Below are 15,429 nucleotides of genomic sequence, written 5' to 3'. Positions count from 1 at the left end.
CTGATGAAAATTTTCTAGTTTCAACATTATTTAAAAAATTTAGCTAAATCTAATGTAACATAATTATCCAGCTAACAGAGTTGTCATTCTTATTTACCATAATTATTATTCTGTTACATAAAAAAGCCTAAGACATATAATAACATGAAATTAACAATCATGATAAAATAATACAAAATTGCACAAACATAAATTCATGCGTCGGGTAAACTGAAGACTGTAAACCAAGTGAACAATGTGCAAACGTTGCCAAGCAAGCATTAAGACGATTAGGTTTACTTAGATGGATTTTCAAACATGTTGATGTGAACAGTTTTAAGGTCATTTATCCAACATATGTCAGACCATTAATGGAATATTCTGTACAATCATGGAATCCCTACTTTGTGAAAGATATTGAATGTCTTGAGAGAGTACAGAAATATGCAGCAAGGTATAGTGCCCGAGTTGGCGGATTTAAATTATGAAGAACGTTTAGATCTTTTGAATATGTACAGTTTGAAAGAAAGGCGTTTAAGAGGTGACTTGATTGAAACATATATGTTTTTGACTGGTAAATACAATTCTTATCCTGACAAGTTCTTCAAGTTATCAGATATTTCATCTACCAGAGGACATTCACTCAAGCTTTATAAACCAACTCTTAAGAAAGGACTCCTTCTTCGGAAATTTTTTTTCTCCATCAGAATAGTAAATGTATTGAATGGATTACCAGAAAGGGTTGTAAGTGCTCAGACAGTTGATACATTCAAAAAGAGATTAGACCACCACTGGAATGTAACTAAGAGACATGGGACACAAGAGGCTTTGTCTAAACCTTAAACTCCCATCAAAACTGTAAATGTAAATGTAAAGAAATACGAAATACAATATTAATGAACAATAGATCTAAATATTTCTTACCACAGCGTCTGGTGAATTAACTGAGGATTGTTAAATAAATAAATTCAAAATAATTTGAATTTGTATTTAAGATTTTCCCATATTACTCGTAAGAGAAGAAAGACTGTACTGAGGGCCGAAGGATTTTGGCGGTGAAAAGTGCAAAGAGGTTAAAAAAGAACAGACCAATGTATATCTTTCTCTCAGTCTATCTCTCATTCAAACATGTAAGACAAACAAGATGATTGGACAAACATGACAAGTGTTCACAAAACTGCACGGACAAACACACGGACAAGGAAATTCATTGATGCAAGCATCAAAGACGCCGCCAAGTGTTGTGTCTGAAGTACATTTATTGCAATATGAGAAATCACCTTATCATTACTTTATTAGTCTGACTGGCTACAAGTTATCAACATTAGCACATAAAACAATATATGTTACAAACTGTTTAAAACATGAAGAATAAACATGATAGAAAAGTTTTACCATGCAATACAAATCCTTTACCTGCAATGACATTAACATTGCGAGTAGGTGGTCCCTTTACATACAAAATTAAAGTAATTATTTCACTAACTAAGGTCACCTCCTGTGAAAAGTTCTTATATGCAGGAGCGTGTGTATGAAGTTTCACAGAAATGCAGTTTGTTGGGAAATGAGGAAATGTTGAAATTATTTCAAAGTTGTGGTTCACAGAAACCATTATTTTTATTATCATGTAGTGTAATGAGTGTTTTCTATTTACTGATGAAGTTTTATGGACCTTAGTCACCTACATTATAGATTTCAGAATGCAGATTATACACAGCAATTCACTGTTTCCCTTGCCAAAAACAACCAAATATTTTGTCCAAGAAAAGAATGATATAACATAAATAATCTCTGTACTGCCCCTATTCACAAAGCATGAATCTTTCTTATATACTTTTGAATATCATAGAATTCATTTTTTTTTTCGGACGAACGATAAACTTGAAGTCCTCGTTGAACTGTAAGGTTACTAGGAGTATGTCAGTGTCTAGTTCAAATCTAATATTACAAGAAATTTAGCAAGCATAATAACCCACTGCCAAAGTGTAGAAAATATTTCAATGAAAATGTTTTTTTTTTTTTTTTTTTTTTTTTTTTTTTTTTTTTTTTTTTTAGGAATGGACAAATACAAAAACTATCTATTAAATTAAAAAGAAAAAAGAAAAAAAAAAGAAGCAAGTAACAAGATATAATAAAACCAGAGCAACTGACTAGTCATATAAGATCAATGAACATATCAATTCAACAAGGAATTCTATTTTAAAGTCACTGATGCTTTGATAAGTTATGGTCCCATGGCTTTTGATATTTCGATCTAACCACAATTAAAGAAGTATTAACTTGTCACTGACAAATTCAGCCAAATGCTCTTTAGCCTATTGCACACCTTAGTTGACAGTGTATATCTGTAAACAATGAGTAGATCTATATGACACATAAGCAAAAAAAAAAGAAAAACAAAAGAAAAAAAAACAAACAAAAAAAAACAAATAGAAGTAGGAATTTGCAAAAGTGTGCGCAATCTAAAATTACATCACTGTACCTATCAACAAAGAAAATAAGACAAAAAGGTTAAAAATAAGTTAACAGCGGCACTTCCTTCGTTCATTTCAACATATCTATGCTTATTGATTCCTTTATTTACTTTGTAAATACGTTTTTTTCCAAGGAATTTTTATGCAGGCAAATTGTAATTTTCCATAATTTTTTTTTTAATTCTCTTCGAAGTTGTAAAATACACGAACGCTCCCTTGTCCAGGCGATTCACGCAGTACTGTATGGTATATCTGCGGTGTGTTCTATTTATAGAAAATGAGATAGGTAAGTAGGTCATGCTAAGAATAGAAAATAGAAAACTTGACCTACAGAGTAACCTCCCTTATCAATAAATCGGATCAACATTTTTGACGAAATTGTAAATAAAAAAAATATGTTCTGCTCTACAAATAAGGAGAGGAAAGACAGATAGCATTGTTTTAAATCACATAATAAGTTGCATTACATACATTTTTTATGTTTTCTTTTTGCCATTTTTTGTTTATTCACTAAAATGTATTGTGCAATATCGTTGATACTTTTACAAACTATTCACTGTGTTCAGCTTATCACTCCGAAACTATTCATTACCATCTTTACAGGGTCCGAAATAAAAGTGTATCCCATATACTCGACACCGCCTTCAGGGCGGCGTCGAATGATTTGCCTCAGGAACTTCTGTTAATATCCGTTATATTACGTACATAAGTGAGAAGCCCCGATTCAATTAAGTAGCAGACTATGCAACATAATAAAAAAACCTGATGGACACTATCGGAAATTTGGCGCATGTGCGAGGGTTAAGTATTATTTTCCCACTCTGGGAAAGACTTAATGCATGGCGCACGTTACTTTTAAAGATAAAACAGTATAAAAATTATGACCCGTGACATTATTTCTGAAATTGGTTGAAAATATATCAATTTAGGGACTTCAGTACAGAGTATTATAATACAGAACTGCCGTAGGAATAACCATTTGCGGGGTTTTCACTATTTTTCCGGGAGAGCTGTAAGAACGTAAGAATGGCCACTTCCGGCACCGTAAGAATGGCCACTTCCTTTCCTAAAATGCATGTTACAAACTGAAAATACTTCAGCCCTGACCGGGAATCCAACCCAGGGCCTCTCACACCTAAGGTGGAAACTCTACCACGTCGCTTTAAAAGTTAGATCCATAGCAAGGTACTGGTTGAGAACCATTTTCCAGACACATTTTCATATTTCGGCTCCATTATTCCCAGGGCTTCGGAAATTTGCCGGTTTGTCGGTTTTGGACCGATTTTTGACTTTTCAGACTGATTCGTGAAGTGAAAAAACGAAAAAAATCTGTCCCGTAAAAATGGAGAAAAGTATAAATTTCGGTCTGATATCTCAATACACGATCACCTGCCAAGTAGGAAATTGTTGGTCGCACCTTCAGATAATCAATAAACGTGTCAATCGGTCTGATTGTCACTTTGATAATCGGTCCGTAATTAGCGTGTGACGCAATCAGTGCACGCGCGGCACATCCTTTAATGTTTGCAGACAGCCGACTGCGGTGTATTAAACATTTTTGACTGGTTTCCTAACGTTTCTGACTGGATCCAAATCATTTCGACGGGGATCCACTTCTTTTATTTAGAATCCGACGGATGGTTTATTTCAAAAGGCTATGTTTGATCACGGTAACAAACAAATGGTCGCTGCATTTAATCAAAGAGCTATAATTGTACATTATCGGTCTTTGATTTAATAAGACATCACACGGAAAACCGATAAAAATAATTTTTATAATTACTTTATTTGAAAAAATTACATGATTCATTTGTTGGGGCTCCAGTTGAAACGAAAGAAAAAAATGGACGGGCAACCACGAATGATAAAGAAAACCGGAGTGGCACTGTTTATCAAATCGGTCTTTTAAAAAACGTTTCAAAATGAAATTTTGTTAACATCAGAAGAGAACATATAACTTTATAAAATGTAGTTGCTTATTGAAGTACAACGTAAGTGAAATGAAATATCCGCGGCCAACCCGCATGACGTTTTGGTACTATACATGCGGGAAATTCGATCTCAGCGTTCAAATAACGTACACATTCGGTCCGCGGCAGAGTATTCTTTAAATACTGAAGCTGTTTAGCAGAGAATATGTGTCGTGTAACTCACTTTGACGCACTGTATTTTATAGAATTCCGTCAAAGAATGAGGAAACATCACAAAGTATCTGCCGTATACAATCAGCCGTGTATACGGTATCGAAGTCACGTGCGTTGGCTTTTAGACTAGTTACGCACACGGTGTCAATGCCTCGTATTATCTCGGAAAAACATCGAAATTTAAACAAAGTAACGATCACGCATAACACTGAATAACTGTCTTCATTGTATGGTAACGCGCGGTGACTGGTAACTCAGTTTTAATGCATGACATGCTTATTTCTTTACCCTATCACGTTTTACAAAATATATAATATTGGGAATGCGGTGGGTGGGGTAGCGCCGATGTCAGGATTTTCGTTTCGGACCGATTGAGTTATCAAAATTTCCGGAGCCCTGATTATTCCCTAAAAAAATATTTGACATAAATGAAGCCCACACTGCACAAACTTCAGCTCCTTCGACATCCGATGTAGTAATCAGCATCGCGTTGTGACGTAAAATATGGGTTCCATGGGGCCTCAAATGGGGTCACTAAAATGAGTTATTTTTCCCGTCAGGTAAACCAGTTTCCGGACAAATATTTTGACAGTGTTTTGTTGTTAATTTGATATCAAAATAAGTAATTAAACAATTTCTAACAATCATTTCTTTTTCATTCATCTCTTCAAAACTGCACATGAAACATAACCCGACTTTCAACAGCAGCTACGAACGCACACCAAGGTTGACTATAAAAAACTCGAAATTCGTCTTATACGAATTCTTGATAATTCCAATAGATATAGAATAAAATTAGTGCAAAAATCGACAACCCTGCATCTTACATAACTTTTAGCGTGAAATTAAAAGTAGAACATGTTATCAACAGACAATCATTATGTAGTATGATTATTTCTTCCCCACTTGATACCTCGGCATGTGTGAACTAATACGCATGCGCAATGCTATCTTCATGCCCTGTTAAGACAGAAAGTTGTTTTGTAAACGCAGGTGAGTTATCATCAAAAACCCAAACGTTACACAGCCTTATAAAATAGTGTTTGTTGTAGACATAAAGAACAAACATCTAAATGATCTAGATGAAACACTTACATGAATAACAACGAAATAAAGCGGATATTACACGTGTCCGAGAAACTGGTCCTGTCCGGAAAATGGTTCACAACCAGTAGTATATCTCATTATCTGCACCCTTATACTCTACCCTACTACATAAAATTGTAATGTAATGTCCAGTTATTTTATTATTGTGGGCCTGTTACTTTGTTATTATGACATGTTCATACTTAAATTATTATTTAATTTTAAAGAGAAGAAAGAAAGGAAATTGTAATGTAATGGCCGTTCAGGACATAGTTATAAAGTAATATAGAAACAGTCCAGTATTCTAAAATATTGCTTCTACGAAACATTGTTCTCTCTGTTACATACACATGTATAATTGTATATTGCTTATCCTAAGGTTAACAGAGTACAGTTCTTCTCTGTACCAGGCATACAGGTAGCCAACTGGATGCTGGCCTGGAGGCCGCCATCATATGGAATAGATGAAGTATATGCGCGCTGGGAAAAATATTTCATGATGGACCTGTGAATTCTTTACTTATGGGTGAAAAAGGTCTCATAAGCGTAAATACGACTAGCTTCTACTGATTATAAAACATGCTGGGGGTTTCGTTTTGAGGAGGCTGCGTTTTTGGTGCGTGGCATTCCCTGTTTGATATTTGTCTTTGTTTTTATACCGTATGATTTGTTGTGAATTAACTGTTGTTGTACTTTTTGTAGTTCAACCGCCACCCTTGTTTAAGAGCAACATTTAAAAAACACGTTTTTTCATCCTCAAGTAATAAGTAAGTAGACTCGCACAGTGTAATCAATAACCCACAATTGACCGACCCCTCTGGTACAGTATCAAGACGCATAATCTAACTCTATACATAGAGCGCCTACTTCACCCGATTTACATTCGGAACATTTTCACGCGTTTCGGCCTTTATCGTATGTTTAACATGGGATTTTTGAACCGTCCAAAGATGTTGGAAATGTTTGTCTCATTGTTTTTGTTTTTTTTAATAAAAATGTTACTGCTTTCATTGCTTGCCAGAAAAAACAGTAATGAGTTTGTACACTGTTCAGACAACTGTGCTCTGTTGAAATTTAACCAAACACAAGTTTACCTGCATAAACAGAAAGCATGATATCTTAAACGTATGTCACTATACCTGTCCAGTACTGGACATTATGGTAAACGCTTCTTTCCTGCACAAATGACAATTTCGCAACTTCTGTCCGGTTTGTACAAATTTCTGGCCGCGATAAACCATTTGACTTGTTTCCACTATACATTGCAGATTCATGCAGATTCAGCAGTCCGCAGAATGTCGTATCACCATATTTGTAATAACGCTCGGACATGATAGCTAATTACCAACAATGCTCTTGGGTATATTTCCTAGATAATCCTGATTAACCAGGAAAAGCGCAGAACGGCACAGGGAACCGTACTGAATAGACTCTTCTAGTTATTTGGGCTAAAACACCTTGGGTTAGCTATCATTGTCCGTGCGTCTCACTTTTCCATAAGAACCTGGTAAAAACTGTTGACTTTCAAAGTGTTGTTTACTATTCCTTGTCACTGGAGTTTATTACGTGACAATTGTTTGGAGCCGTGACTGAGGATCTGTGAGACGGGAAGAACAGCTGATACAACGCATCTAAAAATACAAGGTGAGTGAACTGATTTTTGACACTGTAAGCGTATAAAATGGCAGATCAAGAAATTGGAGAATTTTCAGGCTTTGTCAGATCAGTTACGAGCTGTTTCAGCAGTGATAGGTACCCAGGGGGTTGCCCAAGCAGTGCCCATTTTTGAAGAGAAAACAAATGAATATAAATATTGGATAAAATGCATAGAAAAATATGCGCAATTAACTGGGTCAACGGATGAAAAAAAGAAACTGATTTGTTACCAAACCGTAAAGGGGCCTGTGTCCGATTTCATTCAACGTTATATGAATGAAAACCCTACTTGTACCTGGCCTGAACTAAAGGGCGAGTTACATTTACGATTTTCAGAAATACAAGACCATCAGCATGCTTTTTATTTGCTGAGAAATTTAAAACAGAAACAGGGGACAATGTGCAAATCCTTGCAGAAAAGTTACTCGAATTGGCAGAGACTGCATTTGAACAGGCTCCGGTACAAGGTCAAAACCAGCAAGCAAATTTAGCAGTTATCGAAAGACAATTAATAAATTTTTTTATAGATGGATTGTTACATGACCAAATTAAGATTAAGGTAATGAGACAAAATCCCCGAACCCTGCAGAATGCTGTAACGGCGGCAATGACAGAACAAAACCTTAGAACACGATTCAATCTTAGGTTTCAAAACAACACCCCTCCCGCTGTACCCCACTATGATCGTCCAGAACCTATGGAAATAGATTATCTCAGTCCTGCTAAAAGATGTTTGTATTGTAAAAAGGTAGGACATAATCACAAGGAATGTCGAACAAGGATTAGGCAAGTAAACGCCGTGGCTTTGGGCCAAGATCGATCTGAGGGAAATCCAGATGATAAAGATAAGTGGAAGAAAACTATTGAATGCTGGCATTGTGGGAAATTAGGGCATATTAAGAGGGAATGTCGTAGTAGGTTTAATACACATCCCCACACACACCAAGATCAATATGCAAACAGGTACGGGTACCAACAAGGTCAAAACAGGTACCAGCAAGAAGGTTATAGGTACCAGCAACACGGTCAAAATAGGCATTTAAACCAACACGCTCCTACCATGTAGAAGTCGGTGGTCGGGGAAAAAACTATATGTCTACCTTTAACACAGCTATTGCAGGCAACCCGAATTCTTGTTTAATCAAAATCTATCGTAATAAATATTGAGTACTAGTTGATTCACGCGCTGAAGTTTCATTAATCAGCCGTAGTGCGTACAGAGCTTTGAAACAAAAACCAAAACTTTTACTTGTTATTACAAATACAAATTTTATACAACAGACAAGAGACTTTTAAAATAAGTCAGAAACACAACACATTTAGTGGTGTTTGACCTACGACATAAGAGAGAAATGATCATGTACACCGGTTATACCCATATTAATCAAATGTCTAATAGAAATTTGGTATATAAGTATCAATTCATAATTCTACAGCGGCTCCCAACTAATAAAAGTTTGATAACACATTTAGTTGTGTTTTACCTATGGCATACAAGGAAGGATAACACATTTAGTTGTGTTTTACCTATGACATACAAGGAAGAACTTACCATGTGCACCGGTAACACCCGCTTAATTAATAAATTGACATTTTATAGAAATTTGGTACAATTCATAATTTTAACATGTCCAACACTTGCGTAAAAACAATCTGTCATGATGATAAAGTATGAATTCAATGTACTTTCCTTCAATACATCTACCATTCACAATTAAATACACCGGTAGCTCCGCCGAACGTTAGATTTCGTACTTTGGAGGCGGTTCATTAACACATAAGATATTGACATCATTTCATGTTTACATAATCTATGGCATTTGTCCATCTTTAACGATTTCACTCGGTTTTAGACACTCGAGATTCCTAATTTACTTCATTCATTGATTATTTTAAACAATTATTTTCGAAAAATATTCATTTCCGGAAAGACTGAAAATCTCCTTCGTAGAGAGTATCTACAACAAGGGAGTTAACTGTATAAGTATTATTTGCAAACGAATACACCGCATATTGTCATGATCCGGGGTCAGGAGAAACAAACATCTATGTATATGTATTAACACAAAGGGATACTATTATCGTGCATACAAATATAAATTCAGCTTACCTTCTCGATCTCCTTCACCCGCAAAAGAAAGTGATTGTTGTATATCCCCAGACGACTGTCCAGTCTAATAATGGCCGACAATTTCACTCTCCAGTGTCGGCTGGCGAGATATCTCGCCAGCCTCTCCAGCCATTCAGCCCAATTCCGGTAATGAAACATCACTATCAAGAACTGATAATTACGAATATACTCTACTAGCACATCTATACTAAGGTCACTTTGAGCCATTAGTTTACGGAAATCCTCGTACTTTCGCGTACAGTCATAACTAAATAACTGAGAAATTCTGTAATCCATAGTAAATTGTTATGTGCTTCAACCTTGTCATCATGAATATATATACATTACAATAAGGGGGGCGTTTCCCTGATCTTTCCAACTAAAGGAATTCTTACTGGTCATAACCTTATCACATGCATCAAGCACTAGGGTCCGGTTATATGAAATTAATACCCGCAGATCTTATCGTTTCAGGCTGAACAGCATGCCGTACACACTACATTATCTAGCCGTTTGCTATTTATTCTTTGGCACGGTAGCTTTGTTGAAGTACACCACAATGTCATTTTTCAAAAGGTCAATGAAAATACGACCACAAAATCCCACTGGAAAGTGGCCCTGGTCATTGACATTTCTATGTCTGAACATGTTCTAGATAAGTTAAATACCAGTATAGAAGGGACCGAGAAAATTGCTCTTCAAATTTTAGAAAGATATAATGCCACCGCCCTCCGGTCCTCACAGTTTCCACTCAAGTCACCACAGACTGAAGGTTTTAGTCTCTCTATTTGGAATCTTCGTGCTGAAATTACATCCCTAAAGTTACTATATCAGGATATACTACAGAGTTATATCAACTATCAATCCTTAAGTGCACGTAATAAACGAAGTATTCTACCATTAGGTGGTCTTTTCCGTGTATTGTTCGGCACAGCGCAGGATTCAACTGTTTCAGCTTTGAAACATAATGTGGTCAAACTGGCTAAAACACAAAAATCTATCATACAATGTCATATACTAGAATCAAATCTGTCTATTCTCAATGTGTCCCGCCAAGACATCTCACAAAACCGACAGTCTATAAATAAACTCATATCTACCTTACATGAGGTTGATCAGAAAATCAATAAGCTTTCAGGCCGGATGGAAAAACGGGTGAATTACAGAAATATTCACTCCTGTATAATACAAATGTAATTTAAAATTTGGTTATTGATGAAGTTAGACAAATGATTCGCCAGGCCCAATTTCACTTACAACACTTCGAGCGGCAATTAAACATGCTCTCCCTACCACGCTTATCACCCTCTATTATCACCCCAATTTATTTGCAAAATGTCCTAAACGAAATTATGTCTCAAATTCCCCCGACTTTCGTTTTGCCCGCCAACCCTGAAACACACCTCTGGGACTTCTATAAAATTTTACATTGCGATACCTTGCTATACGATAATCAGATAGCCATCCTGATAAATATTCCTTTACTCGATCTCGACGGGAAGCTAAATGTGTACCGCATTCATAATCTAGAAATTCCGTATCATGCACAAAATACTAATCAAATGCAAACTTATCAACCATCGATTGAAATGACGGCCACATATGGTTTAGATACCCCCGGGCTTCATGTAGATACAGAACGTACACGTTAGATAAACTTAAGCAATGCAGTGACTCGACAACAAAGTATTGCAATATGCAATCTCCTACGTATCAAATTTTGTAATCTGAACACTGTGAAATAGCCCTCTTTACAAAAAAAGAAAGAAAAATTAGTGAGTTCTGTCACACCTTGGTTAATCCAAACACTAATTTACCTATGGCTAGTTATCTTTATAAAGGCCACTGGGTTATTACCACAAATATACCTTTACGATTTGTAATCGTATGTCATTCTAGTAGTAAAGAAAAATCGGAACTCACTGTTCAACCACCCATGGATTTCATCCGTTTGGACATGAATTGTAGGGGATATAATGAACACCTGGCCCTGAATGCTTGGTTCTATGAATCGTCCACTAAACATATAGAAACTATAAATGACTTGTTGGCATTTCCAAATATATCTCAACTTCACATTTGGGCACCCTTCCATTCAGCTTTTCGAAATATATCGAAAATACATATTCCCCATCAGCTTAAACAGGTTCGACAAATACCCATGGATAATCTTAATAATATCCAGAAATTGAAATACTTAGAGAAAATCAATATGACAGAACCTTCCTGGCCAACTTGGTATTAGCTATTTTTGCATTTAGCTTTTTTTTACTGTAAATGCTGTAAAAATAAGAAACTGTGCCAAAGATCTGTACATAAGCAAGCAGTAGATAAAATCAGGGAGCCATCTGTGTATTTCCGATCAGCTACAACCAATCTACCAGCTGCGGCGACCATTCAGACAGCAAATGTACACAACGCCACCCAACCTAACAACGAGATGAACAATATGGCTGCCATGCAAACCAAAGGCAGCCTCTTACAACAACTGTACCCATCGCTCCAACTTGGCTCCTACAATGTCACTCCGTAATGCGTACCAGTCAACCTTGTTATGAAATGATCACAGCTAATATAGTCCTAACAAATGGATATTATACAACAAAGGAGTCAAGATAAGAGAACAGGATAAGAAAATAGGATATAATCAAGAAGTATTTTTGTACAAAAACACCATAAGTTATTTTTTTTGTAACTATAAGTAATTTCTTGTATACATCATAAGTACGTAGTCTAGATCAAGGGAAAAAAATAATAATTATTTTCCCGGTTTTTCAGTACAATCGTTAAAGAATTCTTTTGAATTCTTTTTTTCCGGAAGAAAGAAAGGAAATTGTAATGTAATGGCCTGTTATTTTATTATTGTGGGCCTGTTACTTTGTTATTATGACATGTTCATACTTAGATTATTATTTTATTTTAAAGAGAAGAAAGAAAGGAAATTGTAATGTAATGGCCGTTCAAGACATAGTTATGAAGTAATATAGAAACAGTCCAGTATTCTAAAATATTGCTTCTCCGAAATATTGTTCTCTCTGTTTCATACACATGTATAATTGTTTATTGCAACAATGCTCTTGGGTATATTTCCTAGATAATCCTGATTAACCAGGAAAAGCGCAGAACGGCACGGGGAACCGTATTGAATAGACTCTTTTAGTTATTTGGGCTAAAACACCTTGGGTTAGCTATCATTGTCCGTGCGTCTCACTTTTCCATAAGAACCTGGGTTGAACTTTAAATAAAAACTGTTGACTTTCAAAGTGTAGTTTACTATTCCTTGTCACCGGAGTTTATTACGTGACAATCCCTCCATTTTAGAATTTGACTTATATGTCCTAAAATTCCAGGATTTTGAACCTCTGTGGGACGTTCCAAGATGTCCATTCATATTTGCTCACGAGTTATTTACGTTGGGCACCAAATGTTACAGACTAAATTTCCTGAAAATACTTCTGCCCTGACCGGGAATCAGACCCGGAACCTCTCACACCTAAGGTGGACACTCTACCACGTTGTTACAAAAGCTGGAGACATAGGGAAACAGGCTGATTCGGACCGTGGCTGAGCCGCTGATTCGGACCATGGCTGATTTGGACCACATACTTTGAATAAAAGTAGATAATGACCATAAATTTTGGCTGATTCAGACCACAAACTTTTATTTAACATCCAATAATGACCATAAATTTTGGATGGTTCAGCAATTTTAGAAAATAATGTTGATTATAGCTTATATTAGAGGTTTAACTTGAAGTAAAGACATAAAATATACACCAAACAAGCATGCAGGTAAGAAGTTTTGACAAACTAAAATGCATCTAAATAAGGACTTTAATCATTCTTTGCATCAGACATTAAACTTAATACTCATAAATTTTATTTTTACTCATGACATTAGTGTCAGGAAAACTTAACAATTTGGGCCGAATAAGCCAAGTGAATTTGGTCCGAATCAGCCATGGTCCGAGTTAGCCTGTATTCGCGACATAGCAAGGAATTATAAGTGTACCCTTATACTCTACCCTACTACAGGTTTAAAAGCACAATTGAGCTATTATTGTCCGATCGGGCTTAAACTATCAAAAATAAACTTGCTGATTTCCGTTGCAAAATATTTGCAAATGGCGTAGACGCCAATAGGGGAGGTAATTAATACGTAATTAATACCTTGGTATACCTATATCACACAACCTTACATGGAATGACCACATTGACAACATCACCAAAAAAGCAAATCAAACATTGGGTTTCCTAAGACGTAACATCAAAGTGCACTCAGAAGAGTTAAAATCACAAGCATACAAAACACTTGTACGGCCCCAGCTGGAGTACAGTTCCACTGTGTGGTCCCCCCACTCTGAAACTCTTATTGATCAGCTTGAGTCTGTGCAGCGCAGGGCTGCACGCTGGGCCAAGCGCGATTACGGCCGTACATCCAGTGTAGAAAACATGCTGACTTCCCTAAATTGGCGACGCCTTGCACTCCGTCGCATTGACCAGCGCCTGGTTATGTTTTATAACATCTTGCATAACCAGGTCGCCATCCCACTACCGGACTACCTAACACCCAACACTAGATCTTACAGAACCAGAACCACTCATTGAAAGTCATTCCCAGGCATTCGTTCAAGTTTCACCCTCATCCAGCTATCATAAATTTTCATTCTTCCCTAGAACAGTATATCATTGGAATGCTTGCCCTCAGATGTTGTCAACTCCTCTGGGCCAGTGTTCAGTCAGGCTGTAAGCCAGACTGAGCACATCTCACCTTAAATACACCTGCCCTATTTTTAACCTGTTTTTAACCATTCTGCTTCTTTCTTTTTACTACTACTTTTTTACTCATTTAAACATTCTTGCTAGTTGACGCGCAAAGTCTAGGTCCCCAGCAGGGGTTTGACTATATGGAAGATAGATAGATAGATAGACCTAAGGTATGTATCCATCACACTCGATACATGCATACATCCTATTGGATGGAATGGCGGTCGGTCCCACGGCAACAAACATCGGACATTCCTTTTGGCTAACAGCCACCGTATACATTTCTGGCTATCGGAGCAAAAGGTGCGGTTGTGTACCACTAAAACTGAGTTGTTCATAATATGATAACTCTGGGGCCTAGTTAATTTCTATTCACGAGTGGCTATGGTGGTGAGGGGAGGGTTAAAGAAATGGTCTTTGTCCGTCCGTCCGTCCGACCGTAACACTTCGTGTTCGGTCCATATAACTTAAACCCCTTGAAGGATTTTCATAAATCTTTGGTCAAGTGTCCACTTCATCAAGACAATTTGCAGAACTTATGAGTCAGCCATGTTGACTCAAGGTCAAGGTCACAGTTTAAGGTCAAATGTTTGAGCATTTCATTTTGTGTCAGCTCTGTATCTCCTAAACCCCTTGAAGGATTTTCATGAAACTTTAGTCAAACGATTACCTCATGAAAACAATGCGCAGAATTCATGAGTCAGCCATGTCGGCTCAATGTCAAGGTCACAATTAAAGGTCAAATTTTGAGCTTTCCGTTTGTCCACTCTGTATCTCCTTAATCACTTAAAGGATTTTCGTGAATCTTTGATATACCAAAGTATAAGTCAGGAAGTCTTAACATTAAATCATCATGTCAGTCACAATGACTCTATCATAAATACATTTAGAAACCTTTTAGGGATCGTGTGCGCATGCTCGAAAAAAAAAAGCCGCGGAAATAAATTTCAAGGATAAAAATCCTTTAGAAAATTAAATTAGTGATCTTTGGAAAGCACAATTTGTGTCATCTAGTGCTAAAAAACTTCCTTATTATTGGTTTCTTCAGTAAGGCTACCGTTATTACAAATTGCATAAATATTTTGCTAAATTTTACTATCGTAATTCTATAAATTCAATAGTAATTTAAAGACACTTCTGCGAGAAGGTATTTCTAAACCCGTTTTTTATGGGGATGTCGTATAGACGATCACCAAATTAAACTACCGACCAT

At 36.5% G+C, this 15,429-nt stretch overlaps 1 long non-coding RNA gene across 2 annotated transcripts in view; it reads right to left on the bottom strand.

Moving 5' to 3' along the window:
* LOC123555238 (uncharacterized) overlaps positions 1-9,260 on the bottom strand; it is a 42,307-nt gene extending 33,047 nt beyond the window's left edge. For both annotated transcript variants that reach the window (XR_008367958.1, XR_008367959.1), the window contains exon 1: positions 8,892-9,260. This is a non-coding gene — a long non-coding RNA (uncharacterized LOC123555238). The remainder of the gene's footprint in view (positions 1-8,891) is intronic.
* Positions 9,261-15,429: the final 6,169 nt, after the last annotated feature.

This window comes from Mercenaria mercenaria, chromosome 16 (genome assembly GCF_021730395.1).
Source record: "Mercenaria mercenaria strain notata chromosome 16, MADL_Memer_1, whole genome shotgun sequence".
Taxonomy (NCBI): domain Eukaryota; kingdom Metazoa; phylum Mollusca; class Bivalvia; order Venerida; family Veneridae; genus Mercenaria; species Mercenaria mercenaria.
Note: the sequence above shows the minus strand (reverse complement) of the source record. Positions and strands in the feature narration are given on the sequence as shown.